The sequence below is a fragment of the Felis catus genome, chromosome A2, assembly GCF_018350175.1.
Source record: "Felis catus isolate Fca126 chromosome A2, F.catus_Fca126_mat1.0, whole genome shotgun sequence".
Classification (NCBI taxonomy): Eukaryota; Metazoa; Chordata; class Mammalia; order Carnivora; family Felidae; genus Felis; species Felis catus.
Genome location: NC_058369.1, coordinates 85,234,360 through 85,258,861, shown reverse-complemented (window position 1 = coordinate 85,258,861; position 24,502 = coordinate 85,234,360). Strand labels below are relative to the sequence as shown.

Genomic DNA, 24,502 nt, shown 5'->3' with positions numbered 1-24,502 from the left:
TCAGACAACCAACCACAGGTATAGGGGATAGAAAAATGATCCAAAAAAAAAAAATCATTAAAAAACCCAAGTTTGTCCTCTGCTTAGCCTCTCTTTTGTAGAGAAGCCAGCATACTATGGCCTGACAATTGATGGATATACCTCTGACCTAACCCAACATCATCTTACCCCCCTTCCAAGCGACCTTGTTTTCCCCATGTCCCCCATCATTCTATCTCCTCTATTCCAGTGCTTCTCAAGATTTAACGTGTATATAAATCACCTCCAAACCTTGTTAAAAAGGAGATTTTCATTCAGTAAGCCTAGGATGGATGTGGAAATTCTGTATTCTTTTTTCTTTTTTTTTTAAATATTTATTTATTTAGAGAGAGCAAGTGTGTGAGTAAGGGATAGGCAGTGAAGGTGGGAGAGAGAATCTTAAGTAGGCTCCACCCCACCAGCGTGGAGCCCGAAGCGGGGCTTGATCTCACCAACCCTGAAATCATGACCTGAGCTGAAATCACGAGTCGGACGCTCAACTGGCTGAGCCACCCAGGTGCCCCTGGAGATTGTTTATTTCTAAAAAGCTTGCAGAAAATGCCCATGCTGCTGGTCTGCAGGCCATATTTTGACTGGCAAGACTCTATTTTACTTTTATAATTGATGGTTGAGAGGATGAAGGTAGATTTTGGAGGGAGAAAAGAAGTCATTTATTTCTCCTTTCTTCCCATTCTTCACAGAAAAAGTGTTCCTTTTCTTTGCACACTGCTAGAAACAATCATGATCACCTGCGATTATTAAGAAGCACAGACGGTATTTCCTGAATTATAGGTATTCTAAGGAAATTTCTAAGATTAAAGTAATTTCATCTAAAGTCGTAAAACAGTTGTGAAGCAGCCTTCCAGATTTCAGGTTTCGGAAGAAAGGTGAGCAACAGCAACCTGAGTGAGGCAACAGGTAGTGAGGTCTGTTTATTAACAGTTTGGTCTAGACGAGGAAGCAGAGAAAGAGAGGTCATGGAACTTGCAGTGGGAACTAAGGAAATAGAGTTGTATAAGAATTTTACTTCAGATAATTTAAGTTTATAGGCCACTAAAACAAAGAATCAGTGATTGGGAAGAAGAAATATTGAAAACAAAAGTGGTTTTACTGTAAGTCAGATAACTGAATGCATGGAATATATACAGAAGGCTGCTGGGTAAAATGATTTTATTTTAAATTATTTTTAAATGTTTAATTTAGGAGAGAGAGAGGATGGAGGGAGGCATGGGGAAGGGCAGAGAGAGTGGGAGAGAGAGGATCCCAAGCAGGCTCCACATTGTCAGCCCTGAGCCCAACACGGGCTCAGTCTCACAAACAGTGAGATCATGACCTGAGTCGAAATCAAGAGTTGGATACTTAACCGACTGAGCCACCCAGGTGCTCCAGTAAAATAATTTTAAAATTAAAGAAAAAAAAGTATATATTAATCTTTTCTAAGCTGGGTGTCTTACTGAACTGTACACACACACACACACACACACACACACACTCTTAATACCTCATCATTTTAATTTTTTTTTTTAACGTTTACTTATTTTTGAGACAGAGAGAGACAGAGCATGAACGGGGGAGGGTCAGAGAGAGGGAGACACAGAATCTGAAACAGGCTCCAGGCTCTGAGCTGTCAGCACAGAGCCCGACGGGGGGCTCGAACTCACGGACCGTGAGATCATGACCTGAGCTGAAGTTGGCCGCTTAACCGACTGAGCCACCCAGGCGCCCCATTATACCTCATCATTTTAAAAGGCTTCTTGAGACTGTTGTGACATGGCTGTTATCACAGAGGATAGCAGGAAATGTTACAAAATGTTCTCTAATGTTAAGAGCAAGGGTATGATCTGAAGAGTGTATTTGATAATATATCTGATAATTCTGTTACACCAGTATATGCAGATGTCATTATTTTACAATGGCAAAGAACAGTTTTGAATGAGGTATTCTCTTCCATATTCTGCACCTCATTAGCCACCACAGGACACCCACAAGTGGAAAAGGAGGTTCGTGACATTGTTTAGAAGTAGGATTATTTGCTTTGCTGTCATCATTGAGCTATACTTACAAATATATAGATTTAGTCATTTAACATCTGCTTCTCCCATATGGTTACTCAGAAGTACAGGCTTAGATCTTTCTTGAGATAAGCAACTAAAATATTTTCTTAACTAATGGATGGATAATGATGCTATCAATTTTGTCACTTCTGCAAATTCATCTTTGGACACTGTATTCAGATTACCCTCAAATGTGCATTTAAGTATCAGATACCACCTAAATGTCAGAGGGAGAAAAACTAGACTAATCTTGACAGTCTGGAAGAGCAATGTTGTCAAAGGTCATCAACAAGTCTGACAGAACAGTCCTCATTAACAGTGTCTGTCAGCACCTCCATTTGGAAGTAATTTGGATATTTGCAGTGACCCCATCAGTTCTGATTGGCTGGGCAGTGACCTTGACCAGGGTGAAACCTGTTCAGTGTAGCTCATACAATGCACTGTAGGTGGAATTCAGGATGACAGATGGCAGTGGGGTCAGTAAAGAGGAACTTGTCCATCACTGCTATTGAAGACGAAGCCACTCAACAGCATAGTTCAACCGGCACAGGAGCTGTGTGTGCATGTGCCACAAGAGAATTGTTCAACTTCTTTATTTTTAAAGAAATTCTAGTCTCATAATCTCAGAATTCATGAGATTGATGAATAAGTGGAAAGAAAAGCATAGCGGTTGGAGTTTAGCAGTAAACTACGCATTTCAAAACTTGTCTCTGAGTCAATAGCCAAGGCCTAAAAAGTCATGCTGCCTATATCTTTATTGTAGATAAATTCCTAATCAAAAACTAGTTCCTGTAATATTTTTCTTCATTCTTGCTAAAAAACTGGGTTACCAAGAGTAATTACTTGGCTCTGCTGGCAGATACAACCCTTCATTTTACCTCCCTCATATATCACAGAATCAATATGAAATATAACTATGATAATACAATATATTATATATTCTAAGTGCTAGACTACAAAACAATTATAATATCTTCTGGAAATAATCAACCTTTGATAGAATAATCTGGATCTGATTTTTGTAGTTACAGCAGCACTTCTTTTTAGTATAAAAAATTAGGAATGGATCGGATATTGAATGTCACGTATAGCACAGCATTTCGATTCTGTGCTCTGAGTCTGTCATTCAGAAAACACAAGGCATACTGATGGGCTAAGGACCTAATGGAAATGCATATATGTCAACTAGAATAAAATGATGAATCAAAAAGAAAATGCCATAACTTTCAATTACTCATGGGATTTTTAACAATCTAGAAAAACTTTTTGAATTCAAGACCTTTCTTCCCCATTCGCTGCTCAGCAGTTTCTCCCAAATCTTTATCGTTGATTTCCTCCTTGTAATATTTTGTACCAAATGGCCAGTCATTCCCAACCAAAGATGAATAAAAAATGACAAATGGATTTATTTCATAGAAAAATACATTAATAAAACTAGAAACAGATGATGTAGTTAAGTTGATTTCCTGCCTTGTGGATTAGTCAGTGTCCACATCTAGCATTTATTTGTTTGTTTGAGGTATAATAGACATACAACATTATATTATTGCCAGACCTACAATACAATGATTTGATATTTGTATACATTGTAAATGAGCACTCCAATAAGTTTAGTTTTTCCCTGTTACTGTATAAAGTTACATATTATTCAATATGCAAAAAACATATTGACTGTAGTCACCATATTGTACATTATATACTCATGATTATTTCTTTCATGGCTGCAAGTTTATACCTCTTGATCATTTTTTTCAATTTCACCTCCTCCAAACTCCATCCCCTCTGGCAACCACCAGACAATATATTCCATTGTGTATATACTATATCTTCTTTATTTATCCATCAATGGATACTTATTTTCATATCTTATCTATTATGAATTATTATGAATAATTCCACAGTGAACATACAGGTGTATGTATTGTTTCAAATTGGTGTTTTTATTTTCTTTGGACAAATACCTACATGAAATTGCTGTATCATATCAAAGTTCTATTTTTAGTTTTCAAAGAGTCTTCATACTGTTTTCCACTATAGCTTTACATTCTCAAATTTACATTCCCAAAACAGGGCACAAGTGTTCCCTTTTCTTCACATTCTCTCCAACACTTGTTATTTCTGATCTTTCTTGTAATAGTCATTTTTTGTTGTTGTTGTTGATATTCAGCTGTATTTTAGTGTAATATATCTTGGCTATTAAACATTTATTTGTTAGTATATATCACATCATATTATATCAAATCATATATATTGGATATATGGGAGTAGGTTGCCTTTTTATTTTGTTGATTTTTCTTTCGCTTTGCACAAGCTTTTTAGTTTGATATAATCTCATTTGTTTATTTTTGCTTTTGCTACCATTATGTTCAGAGTCAGATCCAAAAACATCTCCAAGAGCAATGTCAGGGCGCTTACTACCTATGTTTTCTTCAAGTAGTTTTATGGTTTCAGGTATTATGTTCAAGTTTTCATACTATTTTGAGTTAATTTTTAAGTATGGCGTGAGATAGTGATTCAGTTTCATTCTTTTGCATGAAGCTGTCCAGTTTTTCCAGCATAGTTTATTGAAGAGACTGTCCTTTCCCCCTTGTATATTCTTGCCTCCTTTGCCATAAATTAATTGACCGTATACATGCAGGTCTATTTCTGGGCTATCTATTCTGTTCCATTGATATGTGTGTTTGTTTTTACACTAGTACCATACTGTTTTGATTATGATAGCTTTTAATATAGTGTTAAGTTAGGGACCATGATGCCTCCAGCTTTGTTCTTGTTTCTCAAAATTGCTTTGGCTATTAAGGATCTTTTGCAGTTACACACAAATTTTAGGATCGTTTGCTTTATTTCTGTGAAAAAATGCCATTGGAATTTTGATAGGGATGCAGTGAATCTGTAGATTGCTTTGGGTACTGTGGACATTTTAACAGTATTAATTTTTCCAATCCATGAGCGTGGAATTGTTTTCCATTTATTTGTGTCTCCTTTATTTTCTTTCATGAATGTCTTCGTTTTCAGTGTATAGTTCTTTCACCTCTTTGGTTAAATTTATTCCTAAGTATTTTATCATTTTAATGCAGTTGTAAATGTGATTATTTTCTTAATTTCTATTTCTGCTAGTTTGTTATTGGTGTATAGAAATACAGGGGCGCCTGGGTGGCGCAGTTGGTTAAGCGTCCGACTTCAGCCAGGTCACGATCTCTGGTCCGTGAGTTCGAGCCCCGCATCAGGCTCTGGGCTGATGGCTCGGATCCTGGAGCCTGTTTCCGATTCTGTGTCTCCCTCTCTCTCTGCCCCTCTCCCGTTCATACTCTGTCTCTCTCTGTCCCAAAAATAAATAAAAAACGTTGAAAAAAAATTAAAAAAAAAAAAAAGAAATACAACAGATTTCTGTATATTGATTTTGTATCCTGCAACTTTACTGAATTTATTGATTATTTTAACAGTTTTTTGGTAGACCCCAAAACTGTTTATCTTCATATAATATCATGTCATCTGGAAATAGTGTTCTTGCCTAATTGATCTGTCTAGGACTTCCAATACTATGTTCAATATAAGTGGTGAGAGTGGACATTCTTGTCTTATTCCTCCTCTTAGAGGAAACACTTTCAGCTTTTCAACATTAAGTCTGATTTTAGATGTGAGCTTTTCATATATGACCTTTATTAGATTGAGGTATATTTCTTTTATATCCACTTTTTGAAAGTTTAGATCATAAATGGGTGTTGAATTTTGTCATATGCTTTTTCTGTATCCATTGAGATGATCTTATGATATTTATCCTTCATTTTATTAATTTAGTGTTTCACATCAATTGATTTGTGGATGTTTAACCACCCTTAAGTCCCTGACCTTTACCATTCTTTCTCTTTCTTCTACTAAATTTGGGCTTTCTTTTTCTTTTTCTACTTCCTTGACTTGTAATGTTAGGTTGTTTATTAGTGATATTTTTTGTTTCTTGATGTAGGCATTTACTGATGTGAACTTCCCATTTAAAACTTTTTTTGATGCACCCCATAAGTTTTGGTATGTTTTATTTCCATTTTAATTTGTCTCACGTATTTTTTTTCTTGATTTCTTCATTGACACATTGACTTTTCAGAAGCATGTTGTTTGGTCTGCATATATGTATGAATTTTACAGTTTTTACTTGTTTTTTTTTCTTCATCCTGAGTAGAATGCTTTCATTTATATGAAATTAAGCTTCTGTGAATTTTCAAAATGTAAAAGTATCAAAGGTTTTACACAACATCAAATGAGAATCAGTAATGCTCACCTTCATATCCAAAAAAAAAAAAAAAATCAAGTAGAGGTTCAACAATCATTATATAAAATCTGAAATGAGTGGCCCAAATTTTAAATTATCAGTAGATAGCTCTTCACTTTTAAGGGTCCCTCAGTATACTTTGGTTTGAAACCACAAAAAAGGACTATTTATTAAAGCATGAAAAATATTTCCAGAAAAGTGTCCAATTTGGAAAATGAAAACTGTAACCCTTGGTAAGTAGGAAAAATACAAATCATACACTGAACAGAGGGGAACAAAAAAGGCACTGACCTTTATAGGAATCAAGACAACACCATGGACTTATATAAAATCTTCCCAAATCAGCAACATACCCTGTATTATCATGTTTAGAGCACTGTAATTAAAGCAAGATAGTTTTTTTATTAGTTGCATAATCTAAAAAAATGAGGAAATTTTGAGCTATACCTCTAAAAGGACCAGAGTTGTCATTGAAATACACATTTTTAAAATGTAGGCCTCACACCCAGCATGGAGCCCAGTGAGGGACTTGAACTCATGACCCTGAGAGCAAGACTTGAGCTGAGATGGAGTCTGACACTTAACCAACTGAGCCACCCAGGCGCTCCTGAAACAAACATTTCTTGAGAAATTGGGCAAAGTTCTCATTTATGGGAAATACGTTTTTTTTTTTTCCACAAAGTGAAACTGAGAAAAATTGTATCAAATGAGAAATCTTTTTATCCAAAGTAATCTCTTTAAATAGCTCAATAATGCAGTACTTGAGAAATGTAATTTTTCAACTCAGACTCGAAACAAATTATTCAATAAACATAATCGAATCTTAGCGCTTGGCACCAGAGTTTTCAAAAATTGAACAATTGTTTAAACCATCATACTCTTGTTCTTAAATGCCATTTTAAATTTTTTTATGTAGTGCTACTTTTTATTTTCTGAAGATAGTTTGTTCAGTCTAAGACCATCTAGACTGAACCCTGCAATGTGCAAGCATGTCTCAGTTCACTTCAAACCAAATGGTCAGCCTTTGTTTTTATCAAAATCATATTATGATATTCATAACAATTAACCAGGATTTATCTGTGAACAAGGAAGGACCCACAGGACATTGTCTGTGGCATTCTGTGGAAAGTCTGTTGGTTCCTTCCTTCTGCTTCCTCTTCTGAAACATTTTCATGAGCTTCTTGTTACTGCACTTTTTTCAAAGGTTGAGAAGATTCTGATAATAATTATTTTGGGGGGGGAAGGGTATGGCTTCATCTGTATCTTTTTGAAGGAAAAAGGCAGTGCAGCACAAATATTATACAGAGTCCCAATGATAGTCCTGAAAGCAGAGTTGCTAAAAGCAAAAATTGTGCATTATCCCCAAACCCATAATCAAAGGTCTTCAATAAAATAGTTACAGCAAGTCCTAATCCATGAAGATAGCTGAAAGAGTGCTGACATACTATTCATCAGAACAGAATCTGGGCCAAACCATGATGAAATGGGTTCAGTACTTTTCCACTCTTTCTCATTTATAGTTTATGAAGTCCTTCTTATTCCTTGAGCCCTGATAGCACCTAAATTCACCATCTTAACAATAGTAGATGGAAGGAAGGGCAGTTATGATAAACCATCCACTCAGTCCTGGCTGCTCTATGACATCCCCTTTTGCAACATTAACCTCAAGATGTTCTCCCCGTTAAGCAAAACTTCTCCATTCTGGTTGTAGATTCTGACAAGAAAGACACCATGGAACATAAAATTCTATCATCCATTCTCCTTCCAGCAACTCTCTCCTGTTCTTGCCATGATGTTGGGCACGTCACTCTACTGCACATGGGTCCAGGAAACCCCACAAAACAACAGCAGGAGCCCTGCTACAGGACCATGAGACTCCTGGAGGGTGTCATGTCTGGTGTCTGCCCCCCCCCCCACCGCCACATCTCCGTTTTTACTCGTAATTGACTTCTAGTTTTATACCACTGTGGTTAGAAAAGATGCTTGACATAATTTCAGTCTTCGTAAATTTATGACGATTTGTTTTGTGGCCTAACATTATTTATTCTGGAGAATGTTCTGTGTGCACTTGAGAAGAATGTGTGTTAGGTTGCTTTTGGATGGAATGTTCCATATATATCTGTTGAGTCTATCTGGTCTAACATGTTGTTTAAGGTCAATGTTTCCTTATTGATTTTTCTTTTCTTTCTTTCTTTTTTTTTCCTTATAGATTTTTCTGTCTGAATGATCTATCTATTAAGGCAAGTGGGGCATTAAAGCCCCTACTATTATTGTATTGCTGTCTATATCTCCATTTAGGTCTGTTAATATTGGCTTTATATTTTTAGATGTTCTTATATTGGGTACATAAGTATTTACAGATATTATATCCACTTCTTGGATTGACCCCTTTATCATTATATAATCCTTTTTTTTTGACTCTTATTACTGTCTTTTCTTGAATTCTATTTTTTCTGATATAGGTATAGCCACCCCAGCTTCCTTTTGGTTTTCATTTGTATGGGGTATCTTTTCCATATCTTCACTTTGAGTTTGTATGTATCTTTACTTCTGAGGGGAGTCTCTTGTATTTTTTTTTTTATTCAATAAAGACTTTGTCTTTTGATTGAAGAAGTAATCCATTAATGTTTAAAACGATTATAGATAGGCATGTACTTATTGCCATTTTGTTCATTATTTTCTGGTTGTTTTATGGTTTCCCCCTGTTCCTTTCTTTTTCTCTTGCTATCTTCCCTTGCGGTTGATAAATTTCTTTAGTGTTCTGTTTAGATTCCATTCTCATTACCTCTTGTGTATCTACTATAGGTTTTTGCTTTGTGGTTATGTGGCTTACATGTATCTGTTGCCTAGATGTAGACCAATCTATTTTAAGTTGATAGTAAGTTAAGTTTGAACACACTCTAAAATTCCACATTTTCCTGCCCCTTTCCCATGTTTTCTGTTCTTGATGTCACATTTTGCATCCTTTTATTTTGTGTATGCCTTAATTGCTGTAATTATACTTATTTTTACTGCTTTTGTTTCTTAACCTTCATTCTAGCTTTGTAAGTGATTAGTCTACCTTTTCTATAGATTTATCTTTACCAGTGAGATTTTGCTTTCTTATATTTTCTTGTTATTAATTATTGCCCCTTCTTTTCAGCCTAAAAAAGCTATTTCTTTGAAAAGTCAACATGCTAAAAATGTTTTTAGGTTTTTTTTTTTTGTTTTGGTAATGTTTATTTATTTAATGTTTATTTATTTTTGAGACAGAGAGAGACAGAGCATGAACAGGGGAGGGTCAGAGAGAGAGGGAGACACAATCTGAAACAGGCTCCGGGCTCTGAGCTGTCAGCACAGAGCCCGATGCGGGGCTGGAACCCACGGACCATGAGATCATGACCTGGGCTGAAGTCGGACGCTCAACTGACTGAGCCACCCAGACGCCCCTTTGTTTATTTATTTTTGAGAGAGAGAGAGATAGAGCGAGAATGAGCAGGGGAGGGGCATAGAGAGAGGGGGACATAGCAGAGGATCCAAAGCAGGCTCTGTACTGACAGCAGAGAGCCTGATGTGGGGCTCAATCTCACTGAGCCGTGAGATCGTGACCTGAGCCAAAGCCAGATGCTTAGTTGAGCTACTCTGGTGCCCCCAAAATCAACATTTCTTTTAAAGCTGATTTAGTGGTGGTGAATGCCTTTAGCTTTTACTTGTGTGGAACACACTATTTATCCTTCAATTTTGTGTTTTTTTTTATTTAAAAAATTTTTTTAATGTTTATTTATTTTCAAGACATAGAGAGACAGAGCATGAATGGGGGAGGGTCAGAGAGAGAGGAAGACACAGAATCCGAAACAGGCTCCAGGCCCTGAGCTGTCAGCATGGAGCCCGATGCGGGGCTTGAACTCACAGACTCTGATATCATGACCTGAGCCGAAGTCGGAGGCTCAACCGACTGTGCCACCCAGGTGCCCCGTATCCTTCAATTTTGAATGTTAACTAACTGCCAGGTATTCTTGGTTGGAAGGTTTTGCTTTCAATACTTTGTATATATCATGCCACTCCCTTCTGGCCTATAATGTTTCTTTAAAAAAAGTGCTGATTGTCTTATCGAGGTTATTAGTTTGTACCAAGTTGTTTTCCTCTTGCTAGCCTTAAGATTCTCTCTCTTCTCTCTCACTGTATCTTGATGTGGCCTTTTTATCTTTTGTTGTGGAGGATCCCTTTAGCTAGTTTTCAGGTCTGTTTCAGAGAGAAGTGTTTTATATGTAGCTGTAGATTTGGTGTGTCCATGGAAGGAGGTGAGTTCAGGATCTTCCTATGCTGTCATCTTGAGCTGCCCTCCCATATCTGGCATTTAGAATGCCTCACACATATTTAGAACAAAGTGAGAATCCTTAATAAGAACCCACTGAACTCTGCTTACTAATTACACACCAACATTCTTCTCTATTCTAGTTTGAAAAGGAGCTTGCTGCAAGGCAAAATATTACCCTGGACATCCAGACCACAACTTATGGACATTTATGGTTCAGTTATCAATTTAATTTTTTCATTTGGTCATTTTATACATGACAGATGACGTCATCCAAATGGCTTTTAGGATAATGCTTCATTTTCACTGAAACACTTTGCCTAACTGAATTTGAGATACTTCCCATTTGGGTACAGCAGCTTTTATAAAAATTGCCTCAACCAGGCTCATTACAGCTAAATTTATACCACCTGTTTTAATGTGTATATTGTCATGACCCACAGAGACTGCATTAAGTAATTAAGAGACAGACCACATAATGTCATTTGCTGTAACTGAATCTGTGGTTTCAATCAATAACCACCTGAAAGTGCCTGGGGCTACAGGATTAGGGCATAACCTGCTGAGTCAAGGCCTAGGGGGTCCAAATGAGGGTGCATTAATTTGTGACACCATCCTGCTGTTTTCAGTCTCTTTTCAATTAGTCATAAAAGAGCATAAACCAAGTTGTTAAAACCATCCAAGATAGATTCTTCCTTCCCTTAGAAAAGATCTGATATAGAGCTAAAGGTATAAGAAGACTGCCAGTAAAAATCATGCATTTTAACTGCCTTTCTAAGATGTAGCTTATCTCCTAAAGAAGGGCTGAGTCATGTGATTGCTGCAGGCTTCCTTATTCTCTAAAGACCAAAAGAAATAGCCATTTTGAAGTGCTAATGTAACTATAAACACAATTCATTTTATTTGAGTTTTTATAGTTCCACCGGTAAAAGGGCTGTGCAGCTGTTGTTTGCTAAATTGTCATTTGTTGGGTTAAAAGTTCGTCCCACTCATCCAAAGTATGGTCACTGCTCAGGAATCAGATGACCACACCAGAGCTACATATTATATGGATCATATAATTTAATTTGGATCAGTTGCTTTCCAGATGCTAAAATCTGGTGTATTTATTAAAAATTGGCTTAAGCCCTGATTCACTCTGGAATTCAACTGAAACAGACTAATCGAATGGGACTCATCCCAACACATATGTCTCCTCCAAGCTGCTAGTGATTTAGGGTTTTGATGGCACGTAGTGACCATTGGGTAGATTTGTACTTATTCTAGGCAGTTCACATGCAATAGTGTTTCCACCCTACAAGAAATCTTGAGGTGGATGTTTCCCAAATGCATTTTCGGACAAAGGTCTTGTACAAAAGAAGAAAAGAACACTTTTACAAAGACCAAAGAGTATTTCCTATTTAAGAATTTTGGATGGACATATTCAAGGGCTTTTTCAAACTCTACAGGGTGCTTTTGGAATATGTTTGGAATATAAACACATGTTTGCACACTGCCCAGCTGCCACCTGGCCTAGAGTATGACCTTTCATAGCATTTTTTGTATTTTGAAGCAAAAAGGAATCTTGGTGGTCACTGGGGTCAGACTGTCCTTTGCAGAAAAAAAAATGGGACTAAGATAAGCTAAGTAATACACTTGCATGCATTTGATTTCCATCCCAGCCTCCACATGCTCTCCCAGGGCCTCCTGGTTCTGTGGCAAGGATGCAACTCAGCAGCATGGCACTTACTGGTGACCTTCTCTCCCTCCTGCTTTTATATTCACTTATCTCCCTTTCACTTCTGCCTCTTTTTTTTTTTTTTTTTTTTGGTTTTCCCTACATTTACTCCTGCTCTCCCACTCCTATTTTCCTATCTTTCTTTTTGAAAACATCTCCCAACTCTATCACTAAGTTTTAATTATAGCAATAAGAATAGCCTGCAGAAATAAATACAAATCCTACTCAATAATTGCTCATATAATTTCTGACTCCTCTCAAGTTTCAAATGAGAGTGTTTATTGTCTATAGCATTTGTCTGAAAACTGTACTATCTTATGATATTTGAGGTCTTATTGTATTATATTTATTTTTACTTTTTTTATGTGTATATGTAGACACAGAGACCTCAGATTACTTTGAATCCCCCAGAGTACCTAGTACAGTTCTGGACTATCTGATTATTTAAAGAGATTGATTTTATTTCTAGAACTTTTAGATCAGTGGCTTTGATTTAGAAAATCCAGTCGATCACATGGCTGCTTCCAAATACTTTAGGGGGAATAAACACTTCCAAAATGCAGATTTACCTGTACCTTGAATGGCATAGGCATTTCAACACCCCATTTCATAATAAGATGAGATAATCCTGGTATTTGATTTAGGCATTTTAAATTTTTAGGGATTTAACTTCCCTATTCAATTGAGAAATTATCTCAACTCTTTCATTAAATCTTTGCTTCTACGACACACACACACACACACACACACACACACACACACACACACACTACCTGGAGTGCAAATGTACCAAAGAAATAAGTTCATTTGAATCACTTTAATCATTAAAGTTTGTTAACCTTATCTTCAGTCCTATATATTCAGAATTTGTGTGATAGCTATAACAGAATGAATGTTAGAAATACCATGTTAGAATTACAGAAATGTGTTGCAATCCCCATCATTAATCATAATGGAAGTCTATAAATTAAGGAAGTAAGAATAACCCAGGATAACAAAAAGAGCTTAGGAAACAGCAACAGAAAATATTTGCAGTAAGACACTGATGGGGAAATGTGTCATGTGGAGTGCAAGTGTGACTAACAGAAGGTATAGTGGCCAGGAAGAGACTGAGGATGACAAAGTGACATAGAAGCTAGCAGGAAGGGTGTGAGGACTACACTGGCAGGAAATGCAGTCGTTCCTGAGGATGGAATGACTGGAACACAGCACTAGAGCAGACTGACCCATGTTAGCCAATCATCATTGCTGACTCACATGGGTCACAGAAATATGAAAGGTCAATAAGGGGCATATTGGATGATATAGATTGTACTGTGGAAGTACTGAAAGTTTAAAGAGAAATGGGCAGGATAAATTACTGAGATAATTTGTTTTGCTTTCATGGTGTCACTTCTCTTTTTACCTGGTCCTCATACTTCAAAGGAAGTAACCAGGCCATGGTATTCTCTTGCCCTTGAGGAGATTTGTGTAGCTTGAATGAAAATCAAAATTGCCTTGGAAAAATTGGCTCTTTAAGATTCACTACATATTATGGGGTGCCTGGGTGGCTCAGTTGATTAAAGCATCTGACTCTTGATTTTGACTCAGGTCATGATCTCACAGTTTGTGGGACAGAGCCCCACATTGGGCTCTGCACTGGCAGCACGGAGCCTGCTTGGGATACTCTCTTCTCTCTTTTCTCTCTTTGCCCTTCTCTCTGTCCGTTCTCTCTCTCTCAATAAACAAACATTAAAAAATGATTCACTACATATTCTTCATATTGTGTTAAATAACTTTATATAAATTAACTTCATTGCCTGAGGAATTGCATTTAAAAGTATGTTTAAAGTTTATATTTCTAGTAATTTCCCAATTTTATTGAGATACAATTGATAAACAGGACTGTATAAGCTTAAGGTTATAGCATAATAATTGAACTTACATATATCATTGACACAATTACTACATTATGTAGTTATGTCATATAACCATTATCTTATATAGATATTTAAAAAGGAAAAGAAAAACTTTTTTTTCCTTATGGTGAGAATTTGGGATTCATAACAACATTTCTCATAACAACATTTATATACATACACACAGCAGTGTTACCTGTAGTCATCATGCTGTACCTTATGTTGCTAGTACCTACGTATTTTATAACTGGAAGTCTATACCCTGGACCACCATCCTCCATAGGAATATGTTAATATGTTTATTAACTTTTGCATATTACATCATGGTGTATGTCCCAGAAAATTTTTGAAAAATAAACATATTGGGTTTTTATTTTCTAATTGTTGATATTACAGATTCCACATGCTTACATATACTATTGCTTTTCCATATACATGTTCTATCCAAGCTGGTCTGCTCACTGATATGTTCTGCATATTTCTTTCTGTAATCTTTTCCATTTCATTGGTGGCATGCCTTCTCCAGCCTCTTCTCAATGGTTGTAAGTCCAATCCATTGTCTATAGCCTGTTTTCCTTTTCAACCCTTGCCCTGAATTTTCCTTTCATTTATTTTTTGTGTATTCATTACTTCTCTGGGCCTACTTTGCTCTGTTACTAAGATAGAAATATTAATATCAAACCCAGATAGTATTTGTGAATATTAGGTGAAGTCAGTGTAGGGAAACATTGAATAAGTGATTAAGCACTACAAAAATATAAATAATACCATTCATGTTTTGTTATATTTTGTTTTTCAATACATTGTTATGTTCTAATTATTTATGTTATTATTTGTTGTGTGGGTGTCACTGTTATCAATTTGTGTACCTCCTGTGTGTATACATATTGCCTTTTCACTAGATTACTAGGACTTAAAGAAGGATTCACTGTTTATCTGTGGATCTTCCACCAGCACATAGATGGCACCTTGTACATGAGAGGTCCTCAATGATGTTAATGGGATAATAAATTCTATTACATCATTGATTCTAATATTTGGATTTTGAATTTAAACTGTCCTATAAAGAATTTTAAAATTAAAACAGCGGAGTATAAATGATGGTCCAGAACTTATATGTAGTTTATTAGGAGAAATGCTCAACCAAAGGGCACATCCTTTTGCACCGGTATGCTCCATTCCACCACCAACTCCTATAAATACATATCTTGAAGGAGTTTGTTGAATCTACTATAAAACACACTTCAGATCACAACTTCTCTAAGAGAACTACAGACCTCTCAGACACAGCTAATCACATTCTCTGACTTATTTCTGTGACATCTGTTTCATCTATAGATTTTGTTTTACCTTCAATTATGTTTTAAATGCAATTACTTCATTTACATGGCTTTTCTCCTGTTATATGGTAACACTTAAAGAGTAGTGATAATGATTTTCATTCTTCTCTTCCCAGTCTCTACCACGGTGCTTGGCACATGCTGTGTCTATAGTGTTCATGAAATTAGAATTAATTAAAATTAATTTGAGGAAATTAATCATTTATATTGCTTGACAATTGCAAAAATGAAAAGACTTGAGATGAAAATTTGATCTGGGAAAAATATATATGCATTTATACCATTATGTAAGTTTCATCATCATAAAATTTTGATAAACTTAATGATAACAACAATATGCAAAGATGATATATTACCATCAAGCATAGAGTTGAAAAGAAAAAGGATTTCATGGTATCTACTAAATATAGTTCAACCAATATCCATTTGTGATGCCATTAGTTACTACCTACTGGCTAGTGTTCAACCATAATCAGCAAATTAACACATTGTTTTCCTGATGATACTTCTGTTTTCTGCTTAATGGTGTATTAAGTTGGCTCACATTGGGTGTCCTGATTAGAATCAATTGACACATCATAACATTGTTTATTGAGCATGGCAAATGTTTGCCTAAACTCTTTTGCTTTTGTATCTTAAAATAAATAAATAAAAAGTGTGCTAAGGAGTCCTAATAAGAAAATTAAAGTCTTCTGTTGAGAATAGGTGTTCTGTGTTCTAGTCCAAACCAGTGAACACTTTTTAGAATTTAAATTAACGGGGGTGAGTGTATTCCAGCATTAGATTCTGTGATCATAACCCTCTTCTTGAAACACTCTTTAGCTGGCTTCCTTGAGATTATTCCTTTAACACTAGGATATCCTTGTCCCTACCTGGCCACAGTTCAGTCTCTATTGCAAGTTCTGCCTGTCCCTTAGAAGTTAGTTTTACTCTGATTTCTGTCTAAACGCTTCTTGTCCTCAGCTGGTGTCATACTGGTGACTTGAAAATCAAGATATTGGGGCTATCAGTGCTATTTTATTATTGTTTTTAGTTAAAATTGTGTCTTTTTTAGCCTGTGAATAAGTAATGATAATCTATATGCTTACAGTGAAAGTAAACCCACGAGTAGCATCTAGCACCTTGTCCTGCACTGGTGGTTAGTAAATGTTTCTTGAGTGCTAAGTGGATACTCCACAAAATATTTTTGACACAAATAATGATTTTTAAAAACACCTTTTGCATGATTTGAAAAATGAATAGTAAGTCTTTCTGTGGGCTTACAGAAGCTTCAGTTTTCTTTGTCTATAATTTTCATGTGTTTTAAGATAATTTCCTATTGCCCTGAAATTGCTTTGGATAAATGTTGAGTTCTCAAGGCCATGGAAGTGACAATTGTGAGATTGCAGAAACCCCTTATTTCTTTTGTAATGGACTTTTGGTGTGTGCAGGGACCATCTTATTGAAGAAAGGTGAATCAGAAAAAAATTTGTGTGAAGGTAAAATTTGAGCAGCCATCCCAAATTGATTAAAAGTTCTCAAGTTATTTGGTGACTTAATCTGGAATTAAATAAGAAGTGTTGGTTTGCTGCCTTTTACTTGTTAAGATGCTCCCCAAAGCTGATTTATTAGTCACCTTATTTCTGGAACATTCTAGTCTTAATAGTGGTAAAATGTTATGAAGTAATGACAAGGGAAGGGCAAAGCCATGGTTAATAGTCATTGTGCAATAAAACCAAGTCTATTCACCTTCAAGGCTCAGTTCAGGATCTGTTTAACAAGATTTTTTTTCCTAGTAAAAGAGAAGTCAGGCAGTTCCTTAATTTTGAAATTGCATCATTTCTTATTATTCTGTTGGCCTGGCTTTTATATTCATAGTTCCTGTGATGTATATTATTAGTACAGTTTTAGAAGTAAAAGTCTAGAGACTAGTAATTATTATTGTATTTTGGCCTGAAAGTAGATTAAATTTTATAACTAGTAAAAATAATACTGCAATTAAATGTATAGTATGTACAAAACATGCCAAACTTATTTTAAAACGTGTATCTTTTATAAATTATTGAATATGAAAATTTCTTGCTATCCATAGAAATTTATTCACCAATTGGCCTGAGGAATGTTAATGTGCTAAGCAAAAAGAGTAATATTAAGACTCTCAACATTGTGGGACTCACCTTTTTTTAAAGCATGGAAGTTATTTTATATTAAAAAAAACCCATAAAATTCCTAAGTTACATTTGATGTAATTAAACCATGCACAATTTACTTTTAATAAGAATTAATAAGAATTTCGAAATGATTTGTGTGCATTTAAAAAAACATATCAGACTCGATAATAAAATCAAATTTTCCTTAATATTTTGCCAGAAGAAAAAAGGTCTTCTGTAAACTAACCAAAGTTCCTAGAGAATTGAAAGAACAATAATGCCACATAGAGAATAATGAATTAGCATCATTAGAGTAAGACGTACTTGATTCTGACTGAATTATGAAATGGCCAGCCAGTACCAGATACTGGAATTTGTCGTAAGTTACAGATTCACTTCAGACAGAAACATAGGTCAGAAATACCACTGTCATGATTATAGTGGGCAAGCATTTTCTAAATTGTGAATAGTAGTGGACTATTAGAGTGTTATACATTCTCTTATTGTATCTGATGCACCCTAAAAACATGGCTATTGTGGGCTCTGCACTGAGCGTGGAGCCTGCTTAAGATTCTCTCTCACACTCTCACTCTACCCCTCTCCCCAGCTCATGCTCTTTTAAAAAAGTAAACAAACAAAGATGTAAATAAAAACATGGCTTTCCCTCCTTTGTTTGAATAGAATAAAATTTTAAAAAGTGGAAGAATCAGCATAGAAAGTATTTTGAGGACATTTTTCAAGCTCTGTATTTGCTTCTCACATCTATAATAAAACAAAAACATACCATAATATCTTAATCTTTGTTTCTGCAATACACAGTATGTGAAACTAAAAAGATTCCACTTATATCAATTAATAAAAGAATGAAGTAAGGAGAATTAGTTGCTCTAGCAAAAAATAAATCCTTTTTAAATATCTCATTTCCAAAATGATTGCCTAAGGGTAGTCGTTCTCAAAGTCTGTTTTCTGGACCAGCAGTAGCATCACCTTTGTACTTGTTATAAATGCAGATTTTCAGGTCCCACCCACACCTGCCTAATCAGAAAGTTCGAGAGTGGAGTCCATCAGTCTGAGTTTTGATAAGCTCCCCATGTAATTCTGATGTCCACTACAGTTTGAGAACAACTACCTTAAACCATGAGCATAAGTTAAAAGTAAAAGAGAAAGGTCTGAATTTCTGGGTAGACTCATTGGTTCTCATTAAGTCTCAGTCCTGCTTACTGATCCCATTTGGGGATGTTTTCAAGACTCCAGCCCAGATCAAATGAATCAGAATCTCTGCCTTAGCATGAGCATTTTTAAAAGTTCTCTGGTGGTTCTAATGAGCAACAGGCTTGAGAGGCATGGTTATTAGTTCTCTGTGCTTGTTCTATAGGTCAACCATTTCCTGCATATTCAGGTTATTCATGTGGCACTTTTCCATTGATCCTGATTCCCTGATTTTCTTTGTTAACCCATTAGCTGAGGTATAGAGAGCCAGGGGTAGCATGGATCAGCTTCCAGAGTAGTTATATATACATTGCTCCCATTTTGGGCAAGAACTTTTATATCCAATTTAAAAATCAGCTCGCTATCCTTTGGATTATTAAATAGACTTCACTACTGTTATTCTTACTCTGTCTTCTCCCTTTTCAGTCCGTTCTCCACATAATGCTGTAGCCAGCATTGTCTTTCTAAAATACATATCTGGTCATATTCACATTCTTAAAAAAGGGCTTGCAGCGTTGCACATAGGGTCCTGTTTCCTCTGTCCACTATTCTCCTCCCCAAATTCCTTTTATGCTGCAGCCATATGAAATGTTTAGTTTGTTAGTTTGAACTCAGCATGTTTTCTCTGAACAGAGTACATGTTACCTGGAAAACTGCTCCCTGACAAGTGGTCACCATTCACTCATTCATCCAAGACTTTAATGTGATTCTTCCAATTTAGCTGATCATCAGCCCTTGAGATAACACTCTCTGAGGCTCCTTAGAATCTCCCTTATGACAATTTGTTATATAGCTTGCTTACTTTTCTGGAGTTCCCAGTGACTTAAAAATTAATGAAGGTATTGGGCGCCTGGGTGGTTTAGTTGGTTAAGCGTCCAAATTCGGCTCAGGTCATGGTCTTGTGGTTTGTGAGTTCAAGCCCCGTGTCGGGCTCTGTGCTGACAGCTTAGAGCCTGGAGCCTGGTTCGGATTCTGTGTTTCCCTCTCTCTCTGCCCCTCTCTTGCTCATGCTCTCTCAAAGAAATAAACATTAAAAATAAATAAATAAACATTAATTTTTTTTATTAATGAAGGTATTATTCATGTATTTATTGTTAATTTTTTGCATCTAACATAGAGCCTAATCATAACATTTCCAATAAAATTTATTATGTAGGTGAAAGACTGTTAACACAATTAAATAATAAATTAAAAGTAAATAAGAAATGCACCAAAGGAAAAACAAAAAGGCAGTATAGAGTCAGGAGTGAAAGTTGTGCATTAACTGTACTGTGATAGACAAAGGGCCCAGATGGCTGATCTCCCAGGTAAATGGCCTTTTTTGTACACCAGCCTGACACTTTAATCCTTTCCTTTCCATCTTGCATGAAAATACTATCTTCTGACAAAACATTTCAGAGATGTCATTGTTTTATTAAAGGGAATTAATAGGTCAGCATTTCCTATACTGTGTTCCTGAAGCATTAGATACACAAGATTTTAATAGATATTTTATATAAAAATATTCTCTGGCCAAATAATTTTGGGAGATATTAGATTAAGTTAAGTAGGATTTATTATGCTAAACTATTTTGTTAATCTCCAAAAGAGAAAAATTGTAAGCATTTATTTGGATTTTTTTTTGAGAGACATCTAGCAGAGGTACTCACCAATTAATTGAAACAGTTTGAAAAACAATAGTTTAAAAGTATCAACAAAACTCTAAGAAAGTTGAGGGGAAAAAAGGGAGAGGGTGTTGCAGAGAGGTTTCCTCCATCCTAAGGAAACTAACTGTCAGAATTATTTTCTGATCCATGGGAACTTTGTGAGCTTGAAAAAAAAAACTATACATACAAGTATTTTTTAAAATTTTTATAAGGGTATATAATTTATTAGATTTACATAAAATTTTCCTATTAATCAGCCTCATTAATATTGTAAAAAGAACGTCAAAAATCAACACGTCATATAGAAATTCACATTGATTGCCAAACTAAAGTTAAAATATCTTACTGCTATTTTAACATATTTTAGAAAGATACTTTGAGCCTTTTTAAAAACTACCTTGGGAATAAAGAATTCACCAATTTGTGTGCTGTCAAGGCTATTTAAAAGTATGTATTAAATATATAAATTTACTGCATATAGTATACAGTATGATAAGCATAAGATATTAATCTTTCTGTAACTACACATTTTTGTTGAACATGCAAGTCACTGTAGTGCATAGATTTTCTGAAATGTAAAGTCTATAAATGCATAACAGTTCAGAGAAAAAGTATAACAATGCTGGCTGAAATAGACAAGGAAAACAAAGATACAGGAGGGACCTAATTTGGCCCTGAGGGAGAATAATACGGGACCTTTTTAGAGTCTTGGAACTTGGAGTTTAGATTATATTGAACAGTGGAATGGGGCAGCATTCCTTTCCAAAGTTAAACTTTGAGTGTCCGTGGGTAGCATTAGTGGGTACCCTACCCTGTGTGCATTTGTAGTTAGGAGGCTTCTGGGAGAAAAGGCACTGACACCTCAATCATTGAGATTTGAAGGCATAAAAGCCTAATTGCCTGGCTAGAGTGCAAAAGACTGAGTTAATCTTGTCATTCTCAAACTCCCCTCAGTAAGGGAAGCTGGACCACTAAAGAACACTTAGTGCAAAGGTCTAAGTTATCTGGGGAAAGTGACTTTTCAGGCACACTGTATGCTTAATTCCAGAACTTCTCTGAATGACTCTTCTGGCACAGAGGGAAAATTTAGAGATAGTCACTGTGACCGGCTCATGTCATTAAAGCCATTTCAAGTTTCTTTTATACATGGGGAACATGGAAGTGTAGAATCCTAACTGGGCTTACTTTAGAGGGGCCTAGTGGGCAGTGTGTGTGTGTGTGTGTGTGTGTGTGTGTGTGTGCGCGCGCATTGTACATGCACACATGTGTTCATGTTTCATCACTATTTCCACCGAGGAAATGTTCCTCTTCCTTTCATAGTGATATCAGTCCATAGTCCCACCCTCTCCTAGCTACAGGATTAGGCCCCAGATTTGGCCTAGCTCACCAGGATAAACTATATCCCCAATCAATGAGTGTGGTATTCCAACAGGTAGACATGGAACACTAGCAAGACCAGAGTCCTTCATGAGATTAGATAGACGCTGGTAAAGAGAGAGGCTTGCTATCTTTCGATTAATAAAATATGTAGATAGTGAGCTGAGGCTGACACACATCGTCTTTCCTAACATGTGCCTAAGAATGAAGTTATCAGTGGGGCACCTGGGTGGCTCAGTCAGTTAAGTGTCTGACTCTTGATCTCTGGTTAGGTCTTGATCTCAGGGTTATGAGTTTGAGTTCCACATTAGGCTCTGGGCTGGGTGTGAAGCCTACTTTAAAAAAAAAAAAAGAATGAAGTTGTCGCATAGAGGAAAGCAGAGTCCAGATACAGAGAAACTGAGTTAGGCAGCTTTGTCAGAGACTCCAGATTGAAATGTGCTCTAAGTCTACCCCATGCTTTGACTTCCCATGTGCATAAATCAACACTTTATTTATTTACTTATTTATCCACTTATTTAAGCTAGCTTCAATTTGTTTTTGGTTTCTTTTAGAGAGAGGCGTTTACTAATGGATACATCTTTTCACAAAGACGAGGCAGGAAATGGATGAGGTCACTGGTAGAAGTTTTCATCAGGATCTTGGGGAGCATGGCATTATGGATGCAGGAAGAGGTGTTTGATGTTTAGGTGAGCCACAGACTTGAAGAATTGCTTAGGGCTTCCAGCAAAGTTAGCAGTAACGTTTTATGTACAGTTGGACCACTAGAAAGAATAGCCATCAATCACTGGCAATGTCACATGGGCCATACTCAGCCAATGGAAGAAAGGGGTTTGGAAATGGAGTTTGACCTGTAGGAGCCTGCCTTGTGGTATTGCTCCCTTGGTATCTGAAGGGTAAGTCCAATGACAAATAGTTCATTATTCACCACAAGCACACGTTGAAAATTTTTAGAACGGAAGTCCTTATAAACATTGTAATTTCTGTAAGCAAGCTTGGTAGAGCTTTATAGCTACTGTGATTTAAGGTACAGTTTTAAGTGTATGTCAAATTTCTTACATTGAAAAGAAGCGAGGAGAAGTCATTCCAGAGAAAGGGAAGTATTGACGATGAAACCTGGGTAATTCATAAGTCTTGGAGAGAACATTAGACTGACAAAACAAGGTGAAATTTTGGAAGGGGGTGTGAGAAATAAGCCTGGCTAGTTAGAAGGCTGGGTTATGGTGCAGTTTGTCAGAGAAATTTGAGTTTAATGTGAAATGGTACAAGGAGGGTTTTATTATCACCAAATAAATGTGTGCTGTAGGCACAGAGCCAGATGTGGGTCTCAATCTTGCAAACCCTGAGATCTTGACCTGAGCTGAAATCAAGAGTCAGACGCTAAACTGACTGAGCCACCCAGGCACCCCATATATTACCAAATAATATAAATTTAGCATCATTTATTTAACTTGGTTTCAATAAAAATGCAATCACACTTCTTACTTTCTAGCTAGTTGTTTGAGTTTTCAGGTTTCCTTCTATAGTATAAGATCCTTTATTTCTCTTTTTAAGATGTCCCACCAAACTCCCACCCCACCCCCATGCTGAATTGTCCAAGAACCAAGGGGCTTACACATAAAGGATATTAATTCTGCTTCCAAACACCAGATAGTAAGAGAAGACAGTAAGGTCAGTTTAGCCCACAACCACAGTTGGTTTGATAATGAGCATCTCACATAATCAGATGTTTCTTCCTTCCTTCAGAAATGTCCTGTTAGTCCAGATACCCACACAAGATGGCAGTGGTGGCCATCTTCCAGCTTCAAGGATGCAGACCTTAAATAACATTTGTCTTCTAGATGTTGTTTTCAAAAACAGGACACCATACCACAGTGGCTGGGGTCTTAACTCATGCTGACTCACAAGAAAGCTAGAGCACAGGGATGTTCTTAAAGAGTAAACTCCAAATTCCACAAGCTCTGCCTCCCAGCAGCTGATTATGGAGTAAACTTTGCTGCCCTCCTGCAAATTGGCTCCAGGCTGAATGATATCTGATGTTCTCGAGAATGTGGATAAACTGCAACCTTTGTAAAATGCTAATCAGAGTACAAATTGCTAAACCCACCTTGAAAAGCAATTTCACATTTAACAATTTTCAAGATGCTTATATACAATAATTCTCCCTAAATATAAGCTCACGATGAGCATGATGTTCGGCAATGGATAATGACTACAAAAATTATGGTCATGCAGTCGATTAAAATTCAATAGCAAAAATGAATGAACAAGAGCTACACATGTCAACATAGATAAATCTCACAACAACAAAATCAAAGCATAGAAGAACACATGCAGCCTGAGGCCATTTATCATTTCAAAAATATGAAAAACTGGAAAGTGTAGTTAAAGAATATGCACATGTTTGGTAAATCAATAAAGTAACATATGGATTGATAAACACAAACTTCAGGATCCTGGTTAGCTCTAGAGAGGATGGAGAGAGCTGTGATTGGAGTTAGGTGTATGGAGGCTCCAAAGATAGTAACTCTATGTAATATAGACAACGTAAGTGTT

At 36.2% G+C, this 24,502-nt stretch overlaps 1 protein-coding gene and 1 pseudogene across 2 annotated transcripts in view; one reads left to right on the top strand and one right to left on the bottom strand.

The window, feature by feature from the left end:
- Nucleotides 1-24,502, top strand: part of GNAT3 (G protein subunit alpha transducin 3) — a 300,648-nt gene that overhangs the window by 13,824 nt on the left and 262,322 nt on the right. The window lies entirely within an intron of this gene.
- LOC101099195 lies at nucleotides 7,376-8,228 on the bottom strand (annotated as a pseudogene).